This window comes from Coregonus lavaretus, assembly GCF_964263955.1.
Source record: "Coregonus lavaretus genome assembly, contig: HAP1_SCAFFOLD_63, whole genome shotgun sequence".
Classification (NCBI taxonomy): Eukaryota; Metazoa; Chordata; class Actinopteri; order Salmoniformes; family Salmonidae; genus Coregonus; species Coregonus lavaretus.
The window spans coordinates 1,752,496-1,764,109 of record NW_028162761.1 but is presented as its reverse complement, the minus strand read 5'-3'; the positions used below and the strand labels follow the sequence as shown (position 1 = coordinate 1,764,109).

At 50.6% G+C, this 11,614-nt stretch overlaps 1 long non-coding RNA gene across 1 annotated transcript; it reads right to left on the bottom strand.

The window, feature by feature from the left end:
* Positions 1-9,707: 9,707 nt before the first annotated feature.
* On the bottom strand, positions 9,708-10,434 carry LOC311118909. Its single transcript, XR_014611880.1, has 3 exons — positions 10,375-10,434; positions 9,990-10,081; positions 9,708-9,784 (listed from the first exon to the last, which is right to left on the bottom strand). It is a non-coding gene; the product is annotated as an uncharacterized lncRNA (long non-coding RNA).
* Positions 10,435-11,614: the final 1,180 nt, after the last annotated feature.

The window sequence follows — 11,614 nt, the reverse complement described above, 5'->3', positions numbered from 1 at the left end:
AAAGTCCAGAGGTCTGAATACTTTCCGAATGCACTGTATATAGACAGGTGTGTGCCTTTCCAAATCATGTCCAACAAACTTAATTAGATAGAAGCTGCTCTTACCCTGAGAAACATATTTCCCAATCTTCTCCTCCTCTTCTTCATCTTTAATTATGACATTCAGCTCCAGTGTTTGAATGCAGTCTTCCAGCTTCACTGATGCCATCTCTGGATCCTGCAGTAAACTGGGCTCCACTGTCACAATCAGGACCCAGTGACTGTAGGTTTGGACTCAGTGTGGAAGGAGAGAGGCAGGCTGGGTGTTGTCCTCACTGTTGATGTTACCGGCCTCAGACTTATCGGAATCGGCCAGTAGTAATATAGAGAGCACAGACACAAAAGTTAGTGTTGACAGTTCTGGCACTTTCTTTATTCTCTAAAAATATTTTCACTTTTTTCTTGTTCAATTATCTAATTCAGTGCTTGACTTGGACTGAAATAGGTGCCAATACTCATTTTGGGTGCCGTTACTGTTCATATTAAGGTGCAGGAGCTCCACAATACTTTTGAGCTAATACCTAACCTATAGTAGATAAATGCATAAATGACACAAAATCCATTTAGTACAAGGTTACAGTTTGTTTTAGACAGCACTGTGTGCTAATTTCCTGAATAACCTTGTCTTCACTGTATTACTTCAATCAAAAAACAATTGTATTTCCTGTTCACACCATAGCAACATTTATTGATAAAGACAGAAACAACAGAATGTGTCTGAATATTAGTACACATGTAGAAAAGTGATAATCATTACATTCATCTTCAAAACAGTAGTGCGACCGTGAAATTGTCTCTATCTGATGCACCCGCACTGTCCTCACTGAAGTCCGTTGACGCTGACCGAGAGTAGCCGCCATTTTACCAGCTTGGGAATTTTACACAAAACCAATAACATGCTAAACGAACTCAGAAATCTCAAATAAACTGATTATTTATAAACTAAAACGAGAAAATTATGTACATCCACTCAGACAAACCCAAAATCTCTAGCTATGTGACTTGTAAAATAGTTTTTATCACGTTCTTTCACTCACTCGGTTTGACACAAAAATAACACATCAAACCTTTACCAAACGTGATAATACCTTAACGGATGTGTTAACTAGCATGTTATGACATGTTCTTTCGACATTAGAAAGTTTAAACGTGCTATTAACATACCTATTAACATACCTGTAGTAATAAATAGAAACGGACACAAAGGTTATCTTCTTGACTGCACAGTTCTGGAGCTTTCTTTATTGTGAAGAACGTGGGATGGGCGCGCCTGCCGGAACTTCCTGCTTCCCCACTACTACTGTGCAACGGTCAGTGCATTTCGGGATCCTTGGGACGGCCCTACCAGTGTTGCCAACTCATTTTCAGGGGAAGTTGCTAGAGGCAGGTCGATTAACGTCGATTAGCATGACCTTCATCCACATAATCCCCCCCCCCCCCCAAAAAAAAAATGTTGCATTTTTGTGTCAGCAATTAGACTAGTACCCTACCGCCAGTCTCCTCTAGGTACATAGGATGGCTACTTCCCAACCAGAACCCTGGGCTGATGCGAACGTGAGTAGATTACCTTGAAAACAACGGTCGGCCATCTTGGAGACCGTCTCTACCTCTTATACCTCAGTGGTCAGGCGGGCACCATTCTTCAGATAAAGAAAAAAGCGCTAAAACTGTGCTGTAAAGACAATAGCTGTTGTGTCCGTTTCAAATGTATTACTACAGTTATGTAATAGCACATTTCAACTTTCTAATTTAGAAAGAACATGTCATAACATGCTAGGTCACAAATACGTCAAGGTATTATCAAGTTTGGTAAAGGTTTTAGCTACGTGTTATTTTTGTGTCAAACCGAGTGAGTGAAGAACGTGATAAAAACTATTTTACAAGTCACATAGCTAACTAGAGACTTTGGGTTTGTCTGCGTGATTGAATGTACATAATTTCATCAAGATCATTTAATAAATAATCAATTTATTTGAGATTTCTGAGTTCGTTTACATCAACATACTTCACTGCAGACAGTGCGGATGCATTAGAGAGAGAAGTTGACGGTTGCACTACTATTTTGAAGCTGCCTGAATGTAATGTCCAGCAGTTTTCTACATGTGTTGTAATCTATGGTTGGAACCGGTTCTACCGAAAATGAACCGGAAACTAAAGTGTTCTATACTTTTCAGTAATAGCCGTTATTTTAAAAGCATGGAATCCAGGTAATAACCTTATTTTACTTTCCTGGCATTTTGTTCTCTAGTCCCACAAAAATCGCAACAATCCAGGTAACAAGGAACGTAACTGAGACATTTGTAACATTCCCCTTAAGTCTTCCAGAGGTACTGAATGTCATAGCCCTTTTGGGACATTACAGGCACATTCATAACGTTTCTAATAAGTATTAAAGAGGCTATAAATATCTGGTCGCTATACGGACATCATGGGACCTTTAAAAACGTTCCTTGGTAGTCCATGAAATGTTCTGAATATCATGTTATTTTGGAGATATCCTAGGAACATTTCATAACGTTACATTTAGAGCTATGGTTTTTGTCTTCATATAACGTTACAATCAGAATGATAGAAATACATTTTGTAACGTCGTCTGTAAGTCAAGTGGTGGTACACTGGTAACGTTGTCTTTCTAAGTGTGTAGGAACATTTGTTAGGTTCTAAATAAGTACTTTAGATCCCAATATATTGGGGCCAGCATAAAGGAAGTGGATCCAGCTCTTCCCCTCCGCAATATATTTTTCCATAATTCTACCGATTTAATAAATGTATGGAAATTAATAATATCATTTTGACCTCAGTATAGGCCTATGGAAGAGGGAACGATACCTACAAATAATATGTTTTTATTATATTAATTTATGAATGTAGCCTATAACAATAATAATAATTTTTACAAATCATTATAAAGCAGCTAGCAGTAGTGGTGGCATGACGACGGTTCATCCTGAATATTCCGTTTGACTCCATTATCCGTCATTGCAAATATAGAAGTGGGTGTGGGAACTAACAATACTGAAGCTGGAGCCAGAAAGAAACACCTACCATACTGTAATGACCTGACTAGATCATAAAAGAACAACTGTCCAGACAGAGGATTGAGTTTACGAATGGACGGTTTATTTAACCAACTTTACACAGGCTACTGTTTGGCCGTAGCCCACGCCAAATAAATGAAAGATAACCCACAAGCCAATCGTGACCTTCTCTTGTGAAGCCCAGACGTAAAAAGAGAGAGAACAAAGGCTAAACCTGGTCTTAACTTCCAATGCTCCATTCCCCTGCCCAACCCCCCTCCACACCACTCCGCCAACCGCCAGGATGCCCGGCATCAGAACATTCCAGGCATTCCCGTGATTGGCAGATAGCAGGTTGATTGACATGTCGGACCCCGCGAACACTGGGTACTGGTAGGTACAACACAACCATCTACTAGCCTAACACATAACACACAGCTGTCTGTGCGGGTCGCTACACAGCCCCCCCCACCACAAAGTCCCTCGTTCCCTCGTCCCCCCCACCACAAAATCCCTCGTCCCCGGGTAATACAGTCCGTGGCTCTGGGGAACCACGCGGTGACACAGGGGGAGTGGGCTGTCTGGAGCCTTGTCTGCGGCACCTGGGGGTGGGTGCCTGGAGAATGTCATTGCCAGAGAGGGGAATTGTGGGGGTTCCTGGGGTTTGGGGAGAAGAGGCCCCTCTATATGGGGCTAATCTGTCCCGGTGCAGTGTCACCTTTCTCCCCCTGGGAGGAAGCTGCACCCGGTAAACAACCTCCCCCACCCTCTCCAGGACACTGCAGGGTCGCACCCAGTGACTGTCCAACTTGGGGCATCTGCCTTTTTTCCTTAGCGGGCTGTAGACCCAGACCAGCTCCCCAGCCACAAAGTGCCTTCCCCGGGTGTGCACGTCATAGTTCCTCTTCTGCCTCACACCTGCATTCAGCAGCTGCTCTATGGCGAAGGTGTGGGCTGTCTCCAGGCGGTCCTGGAGTCTCCGGGCATACTCCGGCCCCGGGGAAACATGAGGGCTATCCAGGGGCCGACCAAACGCCATCTCCGCAGGGGTACGTATCTCTCTCCCCAGCATGAGGAGGGCAGGCGTGCAGGAGGTGGAGTCTTGGACAGCGGAGCGGCATGCCATGAGGACCATAGGCAGGTGCTTGTCCCAGTCACGCTGGTGTTTGGAAGAGACGATGGCCAGCTGCTGTCCAAGCGTTTTGTTGAAGCGCTCCACAAGGCCATCACTTTGAGGATGGAGAGGAGTAGTGCGGGTCTTGTGCATACCCAGCCTCTCACACATGGTGGCGAACACACGGGACTCAAAGTTTCTGCCTTGGTCGCTGTGGATGGACTCTGCAGCTCCAAACCTGCTGAACATCCCCGCTGTCAGGGCGTCGACGATGGTCTCTGCCTCCTGGTCAGGCAGAGCATAGGCCTCGGGCCATTTTGTGAAATAGTCCATGGCCGTGAGCACCCAGCGGTTTCCACTGTCTGTGGTGGGGAACGGCCCAACTACATCCACTCCCACCCTCTCCATGGGAGTCCCCACTGGGAACTGTTGGAGCTGAGCATGAGAGCGGCCTGGGGGGCCCTTTCTCGTTGTGCAGTTGTCACAGCGGCGGCAAAAGTCTTCCACATCCCTCTTGTGCTGCCCCCAGTAAAAGCCCTGACGGAGGCGGCGCAATGTTTTTGTGACCCCAAAGTGTCCAGTCCCCACCCCCCCATGAGTACTCTGGAGCACAGCCTCCCGCAATGCTTTTGGGACCACCACCTGCCACCTCTCCTCCCCCGTAGCTGACTCCTTCCATGCCCGCTGTAACACGCCATCAGCCAGCCGCAGTCGCTCAAACTTTGACCACAACCCTTTGGTCGCGAGTGAGAGCGCTGTCACCTCTTCCCATGGTGGCCTCACCTGCGCCTCTACCCACTGTAGCACTGGCTGTAGGTCTGTGTCCCGTCCCTGCTGCTGCCCCCATTCAGCCACGTCGACAGTCTGCAGCTCACAGCAGACAGGCCCGCTCGCCCGACACACTGTGGCACAGACCCCCTCCTCTGCACACAGCTCTCTCTCCCGTCCCTCTCTCCGTTCACAGTGGCGGCAGCCGTCTGCAGTACAGGGCCGACGGGACATGGCGTCGGCGTTGGAGTGGCGTGCCCCTGCCCTGTGCACCACCGTGAAGTCATACGGCTGAAGCTCCTCCAACCAGCGTGCCACCTGCCCCTCTGGCTCTCTGAAAGACATGAGCCACTGGAGAGCAGAGTGGTCAGTCCTTACAGTAAAGGGCAGACCACCCAGGTAGTACTTGAAGTGTTTGACGGAAGCCACAACAGCCAAGAGCTCCCGCCGGGTGACACAGTAGCGGCGCTCATGTTTGTCAAATGTTTTGCTGAAGTACGCCACCACTCTCTCCCCCTCTGGCCCCACCTGGAACAGCACCCCACCCATGCCCACATTGCTCGCGTCTGTGTCCAGGATAAAGGGCAATGTGAGGTCAGGGGGGGCGAGCACGGGGGCCTCGATCAGTGCACGTTTGAGGGTGTTGAACGCCTCCTCACACTCCACTGTCCAAGTGAAAGCCTTGTCCTTCGGCAGCAGGCGGTTCAGTGGAGCAGCAACGCTTGAGAAGCCCCGTACAAACCTCCTGTAGTACGAGGCCAGGCCCAGGAAGCTCTTCAGCTGACGCTGGTCGGTGGGGGTGGGCCAGTCTCTGACAGCCGCTACCTTGTCCTCCATGGTGCTGATCCCCTCCTTCCCCACTCGGTGGCCCAAGAAGGACACCTCTCTCCTCATGAAGTGGCACTTCTCGGGGTGGAGCTTCAGACCTGCGGCAGCCACCCTCTCCAGCACACACCGTAGCGCCCCCAGGGCTGACTGGAAGGAGCTGCCATGGGCCAGGATGTCATCGAGGTATACCAGACACTGCTGTCGGGGGATGCCATCCAGCACCCTGTCCATCAAACGCTCAAAAGTAGCTGGAGCGTTGCACAGGCCAAAGCACAGGACCTTGAACTGCCAGTGTCCTCTGTTAGTGGAGAACGCAGTTTTGGCTCTGGCCTCTGGGGAGAGGGGCACCTGCCAGTAGCCACTGCGGAGGTCTAGTGAGGAGAACCAGGAGGACCCCCTAACCAGGTCCAGCGACTCATCGATACGTGGTATGGGGTATGAGTCCTTCCTGGTTACCTCATTCAGCCGCCTGTAGTCCGCACAGAACCTCAGCTTGCCCCTCTTCTTCGGAACCATGACGACTGGTGCCGCCCAGGGGCTGTCTGAGGGCTGAATGAAGTCTGCCCGCTGCATCTCCAACACAGCCTTGTCTGCCACCTCCTGGCGTGCCAGCGGGATACGGCGGGGACGCATCTTGATAGGTCGAGCATCACCTGTGTCGATCTCATGCTGCACCAGATGAGTCTGACCCACCTCTTCCTCACTCAGCGCAAAGCTGTCTCTGAATTCAAACAGCAACTGCCACAACCGTTCCTGCTGCTCAGGGTCAAGACCAACACAGTTCCTCCCCCATATCTCCCTCACTGCAGACAGTGTCCTCTCCCCTCCCATCTGGGGTAGCTGGGCTGGGGGGGCGCGGCCCGGGGTCACAGAGGGCTGTGTCGTGGAGTTAGCTGGGGGAATGTAACACAACGCCATAGGTGACAGGGGGGCTGGGGAAAAGTCACACACAGATGTGGGGGAGGGGGGCAGCCATGAGTCTCTGCTGCTTTAACTGTTGGAGTAAAGGGTTTGTTGGGTTGAGTGAATGTGACATTAGGGGCCATGGGGACCTCCGGCCCTCCCTGGAAGCTCAGTGTGCCCCTATTTAGGTCTAACTGGCAGCCTGTGCTCCTAAGAAAGTCCAACCCCAGGATACAAGGGTCCTGCACAGCCACCACCCACACAGGATGACGCACAGTCCTGCCCCCTACTGTCAGAGTCATTATTCCCTTCCCTTTCATGGGTGCCAGCTCACCTGTGACTGTGCGGAGCTGCACAGTTGTAGGCTCACACTGAGTCCAACCTGGCACAATATCTGGCCTCACCAGGGTTACTGTGGACCCAGTGTCCACCAGGGCGGAGCAGGGCACCCCCTCCACAGTGACAGGGACATGACAAAAGTCCCCAACACAGGTCCGGCCCACCACAACAACAGGCTCCATCCGCTTGCCCACGTCTGCTTCTGGGGGAAGTGGAGCCTTGCTTCCCCGTCTGTGCCGGTGGGCTCCTCCTGAAGAAGATGGTGGTTGGGATAGAAAGCCAGGGGTCCGCACTACCCGGTCTATGCGGACCCCGAGCCGTTTCCCTGAGCTCTGGGGGACATGGGGCAATCTCGGCGCAGATGGCCTGGCTGGCCACAACCCCAGCAGACCCTGGGACCAGGGCGTGTGTTTCGTGCCGCCTGTAGCGACACAGCACGAATGAGTTCTGTCATTTCAGCCACCCATGCAGGCTTTTCCGGCTCCGGGCTGCTCTGCCCCCCAGCTCGCACAGAGGGTCTGTCTCCCTGCACCCCCACCAAAGCCCCAGCTGAAGCCCCAGCCCACACCAGCTCCCTCTCTAAAGCCATCTCCAAGGCTACCTGCAATGACTCAGGATGAGCCAGCTGGGTCTGTATGCGCAGCTCCGTAGGAGAGAGCGCCTGTATGAACTGGTCCCGTGCTAGCTCGCTCTGCACGGAGGGGGGCATGTGAGCATATGCCCACCGAGAGAGGCTCTCAATGTCATTAGCTAGCACCCGTAGAGGCTCTCCAGGCTGCCTGCGTCTATTACTCAGTTCGGAGCGCAATAGCCCGGGCTGTACACACTGTCCATAGTGCCTCCTCAGTGCTCCCACTAAAGCACCATAATCACGTCTGTCCTCGGGGCTAATCAATATCAAACAGGCCAGATCTTCATCCGTGAGGCATAAAGCCAACTGCAGTGCCCTTTCTTCATCCGACCACCCCCTACAATGAGCTAACAGTTCAAACTGAGCATGAAAAGCTTCCCAATCCGCCTTACCGGAACACTTCGGGGTCTTAACAGATACGGACGCAGCCGGGAACTGGGCGCCGCCATGTTTGTTTACATCCTGAGCCCCAGATTCCTCGTCCCGCCGCGTCGACGTCACCCCTTCGGTCCGCCCACCAGAATCCGCGCGAAACACAGTCGACGAAGCACTCATGCCCGCTTCAGCCGCCATCACTCTAACGTCCTCCCTCAAGCGGCCTCTGGGCTCCGATGCCCTGGCGATCTCCTCGGCCAGAACCCCCGACGTCCATGCACACGCACCTCCTTGGCCATAATCGTCCCCTACCTCCACCTTCACTTTCGGATTCCCTCGAAGCATTTTCAACCCCTCGTTCTCCCCTACGGTAGCTAGCTACAGAAGTCAGCTAGATAGCTGGCTAACTTTTATCAACGTTTTTACTTCTGAAACCAATGTAATGACCTGACTAGATCATAAAAGAACAACTGTCCAGACAGAGGATTGAGTTTACGAATGGACGGTTTATTAAACCAACTTTACACAGGCTACTGTTTGGCCGTAGCCCACGCCAAATAAATGAAAGATAATCCACAAGCCAATCGTGACCTTCTCTTGTGAAGCCCAGACGTAAAAAGAGAGAGAACAAAGGCTAAACCTGGTCTTAACTTCCAATGCTCCATCCCCCTGCCCAACCCACCTCCACGCCACTCCGCCAACCGCCAGGATGCCCGGCATCAGAACATTCCAGGCATTCCCGTGATTGGCAGATAGCAGGTTGATTGACATGTCGGACCCCGCGAACACTGGGTACTGGTAGGTACAACACAACCATCTACTAGCCTAACACATAACACACAGCTGTCTGTGCGGGTCGCTACAATATGTACATGCTAGTTTCATCCTTTTAAAGAAAAAAAAGGACACGAAAAAACCTGTTAACCTCCTGATCCTGATTTGACGAACATAGCATATGTATTGTACATATTTCCAGTTAAAATGATTTTCAAAAAGAGACAAAAACGGGGGTTTGAACAAGCAATCACATCTTTTGGTCCATGTCTGTTTTTCACTCAGTGAAGTGCTACTATCCCCTTTGACTACAGGTTATTGCCGTCATAAGGTGTCCGTCTGTCTGTTGGCTGGACAGTTTCTACCGTTTAGGACCTTTGTGGGTAAAGGTAAAGGTGGGGTATAGCAGCAGCAGTTCCTCTGAAGTCCAGTATCTGCTGGAAGGACACCTGGTGGTACGAGAGGATGAGTGTGGCCAGCCAGCCTGTTGTGCCTCCCCCTCTCCCTCCCTCCCTCCATTTCTCTCTCTCCATCTGCGGGACTTTTAAGGCTCCTGTGCGGACTGTCTCGGCTCGTGCCCTCCCAAAGCTGGCTGTGGTGATTTAAGACACGGTGTGTATGTGTGGATTTGTTTGTGGCCTCTGCCCCACTTCACTGTCCATCCGCCTGCCCTTGGCTCCCCTCCTGGGCAGCGACCACCCCCCTCAGTATGTCTCTGAGTCTGAGTCGTTGAGTTCCTCATCCTTGTAGAAGCCTCCATCGTGGTCGCGGTGGCCGATGTTGTTGAAGCTGCAGTAGGAGCTGTGCTCGCTGCGCAGCACGGGCAGGCTGTCGAAGGTCACACTCTTGGAGGGACTGGTGGTGTAGTGGTTAATGGCACTGAAGGACAGGCTGGGCGCAGGGTTGCAGGGGGACACGGGCATCATGGTGGCCAGGATCAGCGCCAGGCAGTCCGCCACGTCTTTGTTGGGGGCGCAGGCCAAGGCAGGCGTGTAACCTGAGGGGTTCAAACAGAACAGCAGAGGGTCACTTCAGGAGCATCACCGTTTACTATAACACTTTTGGTGAAAAACATGAAATAACAGCAGGCTAGGAGATACAAAGTTAAGACAATAACCAAGCAGTGGACTAGAGAGAAACATTTGTGGACACATTGAGAAGAGAAGTACAGAAGAAAACGGTGTTAGCGTTATGGATCTTACCATTCTCATCGACTGCGAGCACGCTAGCACCCTTCACTAGTAGCTCCTGAACCACCACCGTCAGACCATTTCTGGCTGCAACGTGTAACGACCTGAGGAGAAAGTACCGTTAGATTAGCCAGCAGCAAATGAAGATACCTCCCAAATGCCAGACTATTCACTATATAGTGCACTTCTTCCAATTATATTAATAATAATAATATGCCATTTAGCAGACGCTTTTATCCAAAGCGACTTACAGTCATGCGTGCATACATTTTTTTTGTGTATGGGTGGTCCCGGGGATCGAACCCACTACCTTGGCGTTACAAGCGCCGTGCTCTACCAGCTGAGCTACAGAGGACCAATTCTTCTGGCCCAATTAATACAGCTGAACCATACGTACGTCTGTAAGGCTGCGTTAGTCGAGTTGATGAGGTTCCTGTCTGTAATCTTCTCCAATATCAACAAAGCACTGGTTTCATGCCCCTTTAAAAACCAGAGTCAAACATGTCAGACCAAAATTTTAACCAGAGAGAGCCAACTGTTCAGATGAACGTCATCTTCATGTGGGGATGCTCACCTTACTGCAGGCCAGATGAAGAGCAGTGTTCTTGACTGCATCCTGCAGGGTGAGCTCTACTTTGGCACTGCTCACCAACAGCTCTGACACAGACAGAGAAACATAAAGAAACTCAATTAGGAAATGAAGCGACTTATTAAAATGTAAAACAGACATGTTGAACTTAAGCCGGCTGGGCGAGGCAAAGCGGAGGAGAGGGGGCTGCGTACCGACAGCGTTGGTTTGTCCGTTCTCAGCAGCCATCATGAGGGAGGTCTTCCCGGAGGCATCGGGGGAGTTGACCTGGGCGTTGTGGCCTAGCAGCAGCTGAAGACACTCCACGTGGTCCGTGAAAGCCACGGCATGCAGGGGGGTCTTGGAGAGAGAGGAAACGTATTTCACCGATATCATGTAGGACTGTTATAAACAAGTTTGTTCAATTAACCCTGTTTATACCATAGAAATATAAAATCACTAATAGATGTATTAAAAGTAATCTACAATCCCTCATCCAACCCCAGAGGTCATTTTATTCCCCAGACAACATTATTCTCCAGAAGAAAAGGACTTTGTCATGTGCTGTAGTTACCGGTTCTTGGTGTCAGTGGCGTTGACAATGGCCGGCCCCAGAGTGTCAATCAGCATCTCTGCAGCCCCCTCGTTGTCATTGATCACAGCACAGTGGAGGGGGCTGAACGAGTTGCCCTCGGTCTTGTGGAAAACCTCCTGTTCCAGCAGCACCTCTACACACGTGTCATGGCCTAGTGGAAGATTGATTCATACAGGAAAAAGATGACGTCGCTGCAGACCACAACAATACTCTCAGAGAAAGCTACACATCTGACAATGGTGAAGTCACAAAAGATGTTTTAGCTACAACATATGCTATGTCAATCCCTGACAAAGTCCTGTTTCAGGGTAAGGTCCTCCACTGAGAGTCATAACCCCTAATTCTGTTGTAGACTTGTTCATTCCCCCACATGGCTCCGTCCACACCAATCGAATGCTTTTCAAGCCACAAGAGGGAGTGAATGAGTGTACACTTCATGGAGGAGAGAACAGAGCTACAGTCCAGTTAGTCAGT